The sequence below is a fragment of the Macaca mulatta genome, chromosome X, assembly GCF_049350105.2.
Source record: "Macaca mulatta isolate MMU2019108-1 chromosome X, T2T-MMU8v2.0, whole genome shotgun sequence".
Taxonomy (NCBI): domain Eukaryota; kingdom Metazoa; phylum Chordata; class Mammalia; order Primates; family Cercopithecidae; genus Macaca; species Macaca mulatta.
This window is the reverse complement of record NC_133426.1, coordinates 19,328,735-19,341,200: the sequence shown is the minus strand read 5'-3', so window position 1 is coordinate 19,341,200 and position 12,466 is coordinate 19,328,735. Positions and strand designations below refer to the sequence as shown.

Below are 12,466 nucleotides of genomic sequence, written 5' to 3'. Positions count from 1 at the left end.
TTGTGGCTCCCATGTTGGGACTTGGGATGGGGGAAGTTTGGTGTAATGTTGAAGAGCACTGACATTTGAACATTCAACAGGCCCAGATTCTGAGCCCTCGGCTGCCGTATACTCTGTAACAAGTTTCATCATAGGATGCATCTGTTAGCTGGCAACAGCGATCTCTACTCTGGGGTTGTTGCATACATAAACAAGATAGTGCGTGTAAAGCACTCGTTGCAGCACTGGCACATTCAGCACCCAAATAAACTGTGAGAACCTTAGGTGCTCTTTTTGATAAGTGGACTGCCAGCAGCATCCCACATACCATGGTCCTTGGGGGTGGGAAAGTAGCCGGTGTTGTGGAAGTGGCTGAAAAGCACATTGTAAGGCTGAGGATGCAGGGTGAGGCCTGTTAATCTTTCTACACTATATGTGTACATGTGTGAGTACACCCACACATATCCGTATATGAGTATATACGCAGCTCTCATCCACCGTTTCTCTTTTGTTGTGGGAGCCCATTTGACCATGCCACTGTTTAAATCAGCCACTCCATCTCTGTTTGCCTCACTCCAGGTGTATTGTTTCCCTGCTGACGATGTAATAAGAAATGTTGGGAAGTTAGAAGCACTTTCCAGTATAAGGGGGCAGCAATCCCATATTCAGGGTTCTTTGCCCAGGCTTTTGCATGGCCTCTGCCCACCTTTCCCAGCCTCCACCCACTTCATGCCCATGGGGACTCTGTTACTGGACGGTGCTGAGCCTGATCTTGCCATGGCACCATTCCAGTAGGGCTGAGGTGTGGGAAGGATAGCTACAGTGCTTGTGGCTTCATTGCCAAGGATACTAAAGTAGCATTTAATGGAATTTGTGCTGCTTTGATGAATGGATGTAATTGTTTAAGAAGCTAGATGGTGTTGGCACCTGCCAAGATTATGGCCCATAGACCATTAGGTTGGTTTAAAGGCTAAGTTAGCCACACTTTGTAAGCTTTTTGATTGCTTTCTTTCCTGTATTGTTTAGGTGAAGGATGTTCTTTTCCACACCTGTTATTCTCTCTTGGAGTCTGAGTTCGGGTTCTAGAGAATCTAGATTCTGTTGCCTAATGTTTCCTAGATTCTTGATACTTAAAGTGAGATCCATGGGCCAGCAACAGCAGCATCACCTGAGAGCTTGTTAGAAATGCGCAGACCCCACCCCAGACCTGGTGCATCAGAATATGCATTTTAACAGTGTTCTCTGATGATTTGTTTGCATATTACAGTATAGGAATCACTGGTATAGAAGCAGGTATCTCTCTAAGTGATGACAACCCACCTTCTGGTTTCCTCCCCCATCCCCCATATTTTAGGAGGGAAATAAATTCACACAACAGAGAAGAGCTCATCATTCAATAAGGAAAATTTTCACCAAGCAAAATCACTTGAAATGTTTTTATTGATGACTGTAGCAATAGAGGATTTTCATTTGACAAAATCAGTCACTGAGAAGAAAAGATACTAAACACTTAGTAGTGACTGCATAGGAAATGTTTTGAAATAGTAGGACGCAGGAATGAAGATGGCAAACATTACAAAGAGTACAGTGGTTGTGACCCTAGGCTGTGGCATCAGATAGATCTGGGTTTGAATCCTGGCTCTGTCACTTACTTGTTCTGTAGCCAAACCCGAGTCACTGAATGTTTCCAAGCCTCTGCATTCTCATCCATAAAATCATGAGAATAATTGTACCTACCTTGTCAACGTGTTGAGAGAAGATTTACTGGGATGATGCACATAAATTCTTAAACATGGTGCCTAGTAGTTGGTAAATGCCTCACACAGATTAACTGTTCCAGTCTTTATAATTGCTGTTTACCACGAGGGTAGGAAGGCTCTAGCTAAAACTGTGAAGTAATGATAGAAGGCTGACTCTGGTTCTTTTTGCTCCAGCTGATCAAATCAACACAGTTATCTTGGTATCTTGGCGAGCTTCCCTGGGAATCCAAATGCATCTAAAAACCTTGATAAATAGCCATTAAAAATAAATCTAACAACTTAGAAAATGTATTGGTAGAGACATGTGAGCACAGAATGGCATAATCTTTGTTATTTATTTGTCTTTTTTTTTTTTTTTTCTGGATCTACTGCCTGGCAAATGTTTTATTTTCATTCACTCATTCAGTATTTATTGAGTCCTTTCTCTGGTCTGGCCACTGTGCTGGTTGATTGAAAGTGAAGCATGCTCATGGGTACTGTCCTTGTGAGCTTAGAGTTAAGCAGTTAGGTCTGGCGTTTAGGGCCATGGAGACCTGCCAGACCCTTCTGAAAGGACACCTGATATAGGCCTCTCCAAGTGAGTGGAGGCCAGGGGGCTGTCCAGTCTGCCTGTACCCCGCTTCTCCCCTATCTTTGTGAGGCTGGTAAAAGCTAGGCACATCCTGAAGCACTTGGGCGCCAAGACCTTCATGGTGACTCCTCTCCCTTCGACCAAGGAATCTTAGCAAGCATACCATCCTACTAGACATTTGCCACCTTATTGGTTCTGATTGAAGCAGTATATTTTTTTAATTGACAGATAAAATTGTGTTTAATGTGTACAACATGATGCTTTGAAGTATATATACATTGTGGAATGACTGAATCTAGCTAATTACCATATGCATTACCTCACATCGTTATCATTTTTGTGGTGATGGGCTGTAGGGTTTTGAAGACTAGGGTAAAATCTAGATCATTCTTTTAACAAATGGGTAAAGCATGCCTTCTAATTCCCAGTCATGTTTTGCGGTGGGGGGGCAGTACATTCACTCAAGTGAGAGCTACTCCATAGTGTACTTTTCTAGAAGCTCTGTGTTACATAAGCTATTAAGGGAAGCACTTCCACCGGGAGAGTGAAGTTGTCAGTGATGAGTGGACTGGGCATGGCATGCTCTTTGGGACATGCATGCTCTCTGGGGCCCCATGGGCATCTCTCCAATCCCCGACAAGCAGCCACCATTTCTTTGATAGGTCTTTTAACCTTGTCCCTATGAAGCAGAAAACCCAATAGTCATACCTGTTAGACAAAGTAATACCTATAGCTGAAAAGTGATTGTATGACGTAGCATTTAACTTCTAGAAAATTCAAAGTATAACATCCTTTTCCATCTCCTCTGGTCTATAAAAACCAGCCAACCATCTTCACGTTGGTTGTTATACCAGCCTTTATTGCTGCACCCAGAGTATTGGTGAGTTGGTGACAATGTGACTGGAGCTAGGGCTGTCATTTGCTGAGTTGAGAGTGTAAAGATGATTAGAATCATTAACATGAAGGCACTATGTGAATGACAGAGTCTGAAACATTCTGCCACTGGTTTCAGTAGATGTCATCTTGTCTTGCCAGTGACTGGGGTTACAGTCATTCACCCAGAAAAGAGGACGATCTGTGATGATTAGGGTAGACAGAAGCAAATGGCATTTATTCAACAGCAGGCCTCTTGACTCCGTAGGCATCACCAGAGCATTCTGATGAGGCTGACATATTTTCTGCTAGGGTGTGAATTCAGGTAGTTACTACAAGGCCTTTTGGAATTCCTGGCCATCTTTCTTTCGGAGAGTGCTTAGTGGATTCTCCCTCACCAGGGTAACAAATGCTTTGGGGTTTTTCCTCAAGATATTCCAGAAGAGCATCTGTTGATCTCTTGGTGCATATTTTAGAGCAATTATGTAAGCTATTTATAAGAGAACCTAGATTCAATGGCTGTCTGTTTATTTTGGGCCTTGACAGTAAAATTGAATACCAGAACAGAAAGATTAAATATTCTGAGAGCTCTAATGAAGCAATGTGTGTGCTGTGTCATTGTTACAGAAGGCTAACGGGGAACTTAGACTCTCAAAAACAGCAGAAACAACTGCTCACTGTCATTAACAAAAGAACAAAATTAGAATAGGTACTTCGAAAGATAGTGTTATTTAAGAAAGTGGCCGGGTGTGGTGGTTCGTGCCTGTAATCCCAGCGCTTTAGGAGGCCAAGGTGGGAGGATCGCTTGAGCCCAGGAGTTTGAGACCAACCTGGGCAACATAGCAAGACCCCATCTCTACAAAAATAAGAAAAATTAGCTGGACATGGTGGTACATGCCTGGGGTCCCAGTTATTCAGGAGGCTGAGTTCGGGGGATCACTTGGGCCCAGGAGTTTGAGGCTGCAGTGAGCTGTGATCATGCCAGTGCACTTCAGCCTGGGCAACAGAGTGAGACCCTGTCTCAAAAAAAATGTAAATCTCAGGCTCCAGTTCTTTTAAGAGAAATTGTTCAAATCACCAGAAGATATTACTGATCTACCATGCATTTATCTGGAGGGCTCTTCAGTGTTTGTACAAGTGAGGAATGATGGCATTGCTAAGATTCCCATAGGCATTTCCCTAGTGAATGCTCCTCAGTGGGAGCTCAGTCTCAGGGACTCAGAAACCTGTCCTCGAAGATGTCCCTGTGACTATGATGCAGGCTCGCCTTTGCTGAGTCACAGAGGCTTAATCAGGTAGCAGGCAGCCAGCTTACTCATCGCAACAAGAACTCAGATGTCAGCCAGTCTGGAACACAGAGGTCTGCCTGCCCCGGTCATTTTGTCCGCTATGGGCCTGATTCCTTAGAAGCCGGATTCCACCGGAAGCCAGGTTTATCCAGTGGTTGCCGGGAGGGCAAGGAATCAACAAGAGGAGTTTGTTGTTCTTACCAAGGGTCTGGCAGGTATCACTTGAGGCCCCTTCATGCACCAAAGGGAAAGATCTGCCAAGGGAACCATGTGTTGAAGTCAACTAAGCCTCGATAATGCTTCCAAGAGCACTGTACCACTGCCTTTGGTCTCCATTTGTCTTTGTTTTCATGACTGACTGGACCCTTCCTGTTCACATCAATCTCCAGACACATTGTGATGCAATCAGTTAGATTTCCCACTTTCTCCATTATAATCATGTGCCAACCCAGCCTTTTATGATTTATTTTTTTAGCACAAGTTTTGCAGGTTCCAAACTTTTGCAAGGAAGGAAGTCTGTTGCTCGATTCTCACAATGGCTGAATTTTGCTTGTTTAACTCTGCCTTCCCTATACCAAGTTCTTAGGAGGCCACTCACCTTACTTATCCTCCATCTTCTGACAACCCAGTCCATAAAATCTGTTCTTAGTCAACATTTTCTTTATTATTCATCATGGCCTTTAGCCTTTAGCCCTGGCCCCGATTTTTATTTAGAATCATCTTAAAAGACATCTTATTTGAAAACGTGCATCTATAAGAAGAACTGTTGTTTTTCTAGTTTCTGAGGATGCCCGATAATTTCCCTATTTTTTAGCCTTCCAAAAGAAAGAAATATGTGCTTCTAATAAGCAGTCTTATGAAAAAAATTTACCTAAACATTATCTGTCTTGAACATTTAGTTTCATGGGTGGTTTCACATGCAAAGAAATGGGGTTTGTCAAGGAGTTAATGTCATCCGAGTATGGCCTAGTGACTCAACCCCAGTGGGCTTTCTCAAAGCCACCCAGATGGTATTCCCTCTCCCTTCTCCAGCTGTACTTACAGCCTATAGTCTTTGAAGGCAGAGCCCATGTCCCAGGCTTCTCCTTCATGGGGCCTTACAGCATGCATGGTACATGGTTGCTGGTGAAGAACCCCTGGTCCTTTAGTTGATTGGTGCCAGAGTATACCTTCTCTTCCTCCTGCCCCTCCTTTCCTGTTTTCTGCTTTCTCTTGTACAAAAGAGGAGGAAGAGTAGAAGGGAGGGGCAGGGGGAGGCTGACCTCCTGTCAGATTGTCCTTCCCAGACCAAGGGAGGCCCAGATCCTTCCATCTGATCATGGTGTCTGGGCATGGAATCAAGGCATCACTTTCAGGGTGGGGCAGATGGAATGAAGGGGTGAGCCAAGGGGTGAACTGCGAGAGCATCTTAGGGAGAAGCCAAATGCCAAGGCCTAGCTGACTTCCCAACAGGCCATCAGTCTGAATGGGAGATGATGGATGTAGGCCACTAGGCCAGAGGCTGAGGGAGGAAACTAGAGAAGGACTCTTCCAAGAGCAGGTTCCGTAGGTCCCTGGGGATCTCCAGTGCGGGTGACAGGGCAGGCAGTTGCTGGGGACTCTATAGGGTACAGAGGTGCAGTTAAAGACACTGTCATCACCTAGAGGATGGCTTCAGCTGCACATTTCAAAGGTGTGACTGGTCCTCCAGGGGCAGGGGAGAAGAGGGCAGAGTGGAGGTCCCCATGTGTTTCTAGAGCTGCAAAGGGGTGCCTTATTCAGGAGCTGTCCATTTGTGTCCCCTCTCCAGCCTCACCCACAGACACCACCAGAGAACTTAGTGAGATGTGTGGAGGAGGTCTCCCAAAGTCCAGAATTGCTCAAAATCAAGCTAAGACTTACTTCCAGAACCTCACCATATTCCTCTAACAAAGCCCCTCTAAAGGGTACCCAGCCATCAGGGTACACTTCTGTTTGTGTTTGTTTGTTTTTAACAAATCACATCTCTGGGGCCAGAGTTCTGAAGGTAAACCAGCTCAAGAGGCAAAGTAGCAAACCAGATTCCTGCCAGGGGAACAGTTGAGTCAGCCAATGAGCCTTTTGCTTGGGAAGGGCCAGTCTTGCCAAACAAAGGGCAGAGTCAGTTCTGAAATCCTTCACAGGAAACAGCTTGTCTTCCCATTCTCATTCCAGAACATTCATATCTGTTTCCTTCCTGGTAACGTAAAGGTAAAAATCAAATCTAGCTAATATATCCTTTGAAGGACGGTATCTGCATGTCTTGGTCCAAGCCAACAACCCCACACACAGGCAGACATGGACATGTGTGCACTTAGGCCTATGCTCCCTCCATATATGAAGACTGTGGAAGGCATTCGGCTCTCCCAGAAATCAGAAAATGTGGATTCATTGATTTTGTTACCATTATATTCATGTTGGCTCTTGTGAAATGAATTCCCGTAGTCTGGACATTGAGAAACGTAGAGTTCTGGGCCCTCTGGCTACCAACTAGCTGTTTAAACAGCCTTTCTGGGCCTCAGTGATCTCAGCGGCGGGGGTGGCGGGTGGTGGGGGACTCCTATGATGACTTGCAGCTCTTAATATCCACTGTTTTTTTAGCACTTACCTGCAAACTGAGCAGGCTGAAGCCACCTGAGTTTGGAGCTAGAGCATTTTACCTTCACCATGGAGGGAGGGATAAAGAGAATAAATAGAACAAGTGCCTCTAAAAACTCAGGACTTAAATACTTGCCTGAGTTGAAAGGATGTTTTCGTGTGTACACCTATAGGAGCTGGTTAATATTACTGTTAAACCGTACACAGGAAACCTTGACCCACTACTTAGCCCGGAGGACCCCAGCCCCATTTTCTTTATCCAGTCACAATTGGATGTTTGGAGGGAAATCAACTAAATGATCTCCTCATGTCTTTTTATTTGAGAATAGTGAACTCCCGTGATGAATTTTCTACTGTCACATTTTGCTAGAGAATCACCTGTTTTGCCTTCTCAGTTCACACTGCCTTGTCTTCCTGTTGCGTTTAAAATGAAATTTTTAATTTAATTTTTCTTTTTTTTCATTGAGACAGGGTTTCCCTCTGCTGCCCAGGCTGGAGTACAGTGGCACGATCTCAGCTCACTGCAGCCTCCGCCTCCTGGGCCCAAGCAACCCTCCTGCCTCAGCCTCCCGAGTAGATGGGACCACAGGCATGTGCCACCATGCCCAACTAAATTTTTGTATTTTTTGTAGAGATGGGGTTTCACCATGTTGCCCAGGCTGGTCTCCAACTCCTGAGTGCAGGCAATCTCCCTGCCTCCATCTCCCAAAGTGCTGGGCCTGTTGCATTTTTAAAAATCATTGTAGGCCCATGTGCAATACTTCATGAATCATTTGCGGGAGGGGTACAGCCTAGAGCTGCATAGAACCCTGGCCCTGATTTTTATTTAGAATTACCTGAAAGACATCCTGTTTGAAAATGTGGCATCTTTTCTCCTTTGAAAAAGCATAAAGGCTAAGTTTGATGGAACCAGAGAAAGTGAAGTCAGTAAAGGATTAAAAAAGAGGAAAACTTGTAAACCCCCTCTGCTAGTAAGCAAAGCAGGCACCTGGCCAGCACTGATCAAGAGTGGTAGATGCAAGACAGACAGCTCACAAACTGTTCCTTCCTTTCGAAACTGTGCCCCCAACTGCCTCTGCAACTGCCGGGTTTCCGAACAAAACTTCACACTTCTGTCTCTGTCCTTTGCCACGTTCACACACATGCTTGCTGTGACCACACTTTTCATACACTGTCTGTTAGTGCAACATTTTCCTCTCTCCCTCCCCCAGTGCCCCTCTGCTCTGCTCTGTCACATTTCATGTGTCTGCTACATATCAAATGTGACACAACATTAAAGGGATTTTTTTTCTTTGACCAGTAATCTTGGAAAATATGATGACTTGTAATTGTCGTTTTAAAATTTGGGGCCCTGTGGTTTGAGGCAAGGTCGCTGGGGTAACGGCCTCAGCGAAAGGAGGCTCATGTGAAATTGGTTATAGAAGTGTTCAGACCTGCAAGGAGTGAGGAAGATGTCCAGGGGTAGGCGTCGTTGGGACTTGGCTAGGAAGAATAAGGCCATGGGGTGTTGGCAGTTTTGTAAATAAGGGATGACAGGCATACTTCATTCTTCCGTGCATTCCTTTATTGTGTTTCAGATATTGCGTTTTTTACAAATTCAATGGTTGTGGTAACCCTATGTGGAGCAAACCTACTGGCGCCATTTTCCCCACAGCATGTGCTCACTTCATGTCTCTGTATTACATTTTGGTAATTCTCACAACATTTCAAACTTTTTCATTATTATTATGTCTGTTATGGGTAATCTGTGATCAGTGATCTTTGGCATTACTATTGTAATTGTTTTGAGGCACCATAAACTGTGCCCATATAAGACGGCAGACTTAATTGATCGATCTTGTGTGTGTTCTGACTACTCCATTGACCTACGATTCCCCATCTCTCTTCCTCTTATTGGGCTTCACTATTTCCTGGGACACAACAGTGTTGAAATGAGGCAAACTAATAGCCCTATGATAGCCTCTAAGTGTTCAAGTGAAAGGAAAAGCCACACATCTCTCACTTTAAATCAAAAGCTAGAAATGATCGAGCTTAGTGAAGAAGGTATGTTGAAAGCTGAGACAGGCCAAAAGCTAGGCCTCTTGCACTAAACAGTTAGACAAGCTGTGAATGCAAAGGAAAAATTCGTGAAGGAAATTAAAAGTGCTACTCCAGTAAACACATGAATGATAAGAAAGTAAAACAACCTTATTGCCAGGCATGGTGGCTCACATCTGTAATCTTGGCACTTTGGGAGGCCAAGATGGGAGGATCACTTGAGCCCAGCAGTTCGAGACCAACCTGGGCAACATAGTGAGACTCCGTCTCAATCAATCAATCAATCAATCAATCAATCAATCAATCAGTAACAGCCTTACTGATTATATGGAGAAAGTTTGAGTGGTCTGAATAGAAGATCGAACCAGCCACAACACTTCCTTAAGCCAAGGTCTAATTCAGAGCAAGGCCCTAATTCTATTCAAGTCTGTGAAGGCTGAGAGAGGTGAGGAAGCTGCAGAAGAAAAGTTAGAAGCCAGCAGAGGTTCGTTATTGAGGTTTAAGGAAAGACACCATCTCCATAACATAAAAATACAAGGTGAAGCAGCAAGTGCTGATGGAGAAGCTGCAGCAAGTTATCCAGAAGATCTAGCTTTGATGAAGGTGGCTACTCTAAACAGATTTTCCGTTGATGAAACAGCCTTTGATTGAAAGAAGATATCATCTAGGACTTTCATAGCTGGAGAAGTTGATATCTGGCCTCAAAGCTTCAAAGGGCAGGCTGACTCTCTTGGTAGGGGCTAATGCATCTGGTGACTTTAAGTTGAAACCGGTGCTCATTTACCATTCTGAAAATCCTGGGGCACTTAAGAATTATGCTGCCAGACACGGCAGCTCACGCCTATAATCCCAGCACTTTGGGAGGCCAAGGCAGGAGGATCACTTGAACCTAGGAGTTTGAGACCTGCCTGGGCAACATAGCAAGACTCCATCTCTACAAATAAACAAAACTAGCCAGTTGTGGTGGTGTATCGGGAGAACCCGCTCCCGGTGTTTAACGTGGGTTCTTTTCTATTTCCTAAGTGTCTCGGCTGGGTTGAGAAATAAAGGGAAAGAGCACAAGAGAGAGAAATTTAAAGCTGGGTGTTGGGGGGAGACATCACATGTCAGCAGGATCCGTGATGTTCCCCGAGCCGTAAAACCAGCAAGTTTTTATTAGTGATTTTCAAAAGGGGAGGGAGTGCACGAATAGGGTGTGGGTCACAGAGATCATATACTTCACAAGGTAATAAAATATCACAAAGCAAATGGAGGCAGGGCGAGATCACAGGACCACCGGATGAGGCGAAATTAAAATTGCTAATGAAGTTTCCAGCACACATTGTCGCATTGTCATTGATAACATCTTATCAGGAGACAGGGTTTGAGAGCAGATAACCTGTCTGACCAAAATTTATTAGGTGGGAATTTTCCTCCTCCTAATAAGCCTGGGAGCACTACAGGATACTGGGGCTTATTTCATCCCTTCGGCTTCGAGCATAAAAGACGAGACACCTTAAAAGGGGCCTTCGACCACAAAAGACGGGACACCTTAAAAGGGGCCTTCGACCACAAAAGACGGGACACCTTAAAAGGGGCTGTCGATAAGCCTACCTTCAGGGCGCATTCTCTTTCTCAGGGATGTTCCTTGCTGAGAAAAAGAATTCAGCGATATTTCTATTTGCTTATGAAAGAGGAGAAATATAGCTCTGTTCCGTCCACCTCACTGGCGGCCAGTTCAAAGTTACCTCTCTGGTTCCCTGAACATCGCTGTTATCCTGTTCTTTTTTTTTTTTAAGATGCCCAGATTTCATATCGTTCAAACACACGTGCTCTACAAACAATTTGTGCAGTTGGTACAATCACAGGGTCCTGAGGTGACATTCATCCTCCTCAGCTTACGAAGAAGATGACGGGATTAAGAGATTAAAGTAAAGACAGGCATAGGAAAACATAAGGGTATTGATTGGGGAAGTGATAAGTGTCCATGAAATCTTCACAATTTATGTTCAGAGATTACAGTAAAGACAGGTGTAAGAAATTATAAAAGTCTTAATTTGGGGAACTAATAAATGCCCATGAAATCTTCACAATTTATGTTCTTCTGCCGCGGCTTCAGCCAGTCCCTCGGTTCGGGGTCTCTGACTTCCTGCAACAGTGATGTACACCTGTGGCCTCAGCTACTTGGGAGGCTGAAGTGAGAGGATCTCTTGAGCCTGGGAGGTCAAGGCTGCAGTGAGCTGTGATCGCACCATTGCACTCCATCCTGGGTGACAGAGTGAGACCCTATCTCAAAAATAAAAACAACAAAAAAAGAATTATGCTAAATCTACTCTGCCTCTGTTCTATAGATGGAAAAACAAAGCCTAGATGATAGCACATCTGTTTACAGCATGGTTTACTAAATATTTTAAGCCCACTGTTGAGACCTACTGCTTAGAAAAAAAAATTCCTTTTAAAATATTACTGCTTATTGACAATGCACCTGGTCACTCAAGAGCTCTGATGGAGATGTATAAGAAGATGATTGCTGTTTTCATGCCTGCTACTACAACATCCATTCTGCAGCCCATGGATCAGAGTCGTTTTAACTTTCAAGTCTTGTTATTTAAGAAATAAGGCTATAGCTGCCGTGGATAGTGATTCCTCTGATGGATCTGGGGAAAGTCAATTGAAATAATTCTGAAAAGGGCTCACCATTCTAGATGCCAGTAAGAATATTTTTGATTCATGGGAGGAGGTCAAAATATCAACAGTAACAGGGGTTGGAAGAAGTTGATTCCAACCCTCAGGGATGACTTTCAGGGGTTCAAGACTTCAGTGGATGAAATAACTGCAGATATGGCAGAAATAGCAAGAGAACTAGAATTGGAAGTGGAGCCTAAAGATGTGACTGAATTGCTGCAATCTCATGATCAACCTTGAATAAATGAAGAGTTACTTCTTATGGATGAGCAAAGAAAGTGATTTCTTCAGATGGAATCTACTCCTGGTGAAGATGCTGTGAACATTGTTGAAATGACAACAAAGGATTTAGAATCTTACATATGCTTAGTTGATAAAGCAGTGGCAGAATTTGAGAGGATTGACTCCAGTATTGAGAGATGTTCTACTCTGGGTAAAATGCTATCAAATAGCATCACATGATACAGAAAAATTTTTCACGAAAGGAAGTCAATGATACGGCAAACTTCGTTGTTGTCTTACTTTAAGGAATTGCTACAGTCACCCCAACCTTCAGCCACCACCACCCTGATCAGTCAGCTGCTGTCAACATTGAGGCAAGACTCTCCCCCAGCAAAAAGTTTACAACTCGCTGAAGGCTCAGATGATCGTTAGTTTTTTGTAGCAGTGCAGTATTTTTAAATTAAGGTACGTACATT

General features: G+C 44.0%; 1 protein-coding gene across 17 annotated transcripts in view; it reads left to right on the top strand.

Moving 5' to 3' along the window:
- SH3KBP1 (SH3 domain containing kinase binding protein 1) overlaps positions 1-12,466 on the top strand; it is a 361,405-nt gene that overhangs the window by 282,073 nt on the left and 66,866 nt on the right. The gene's annotated exons all lie outside the window — the stretch shown is intronic.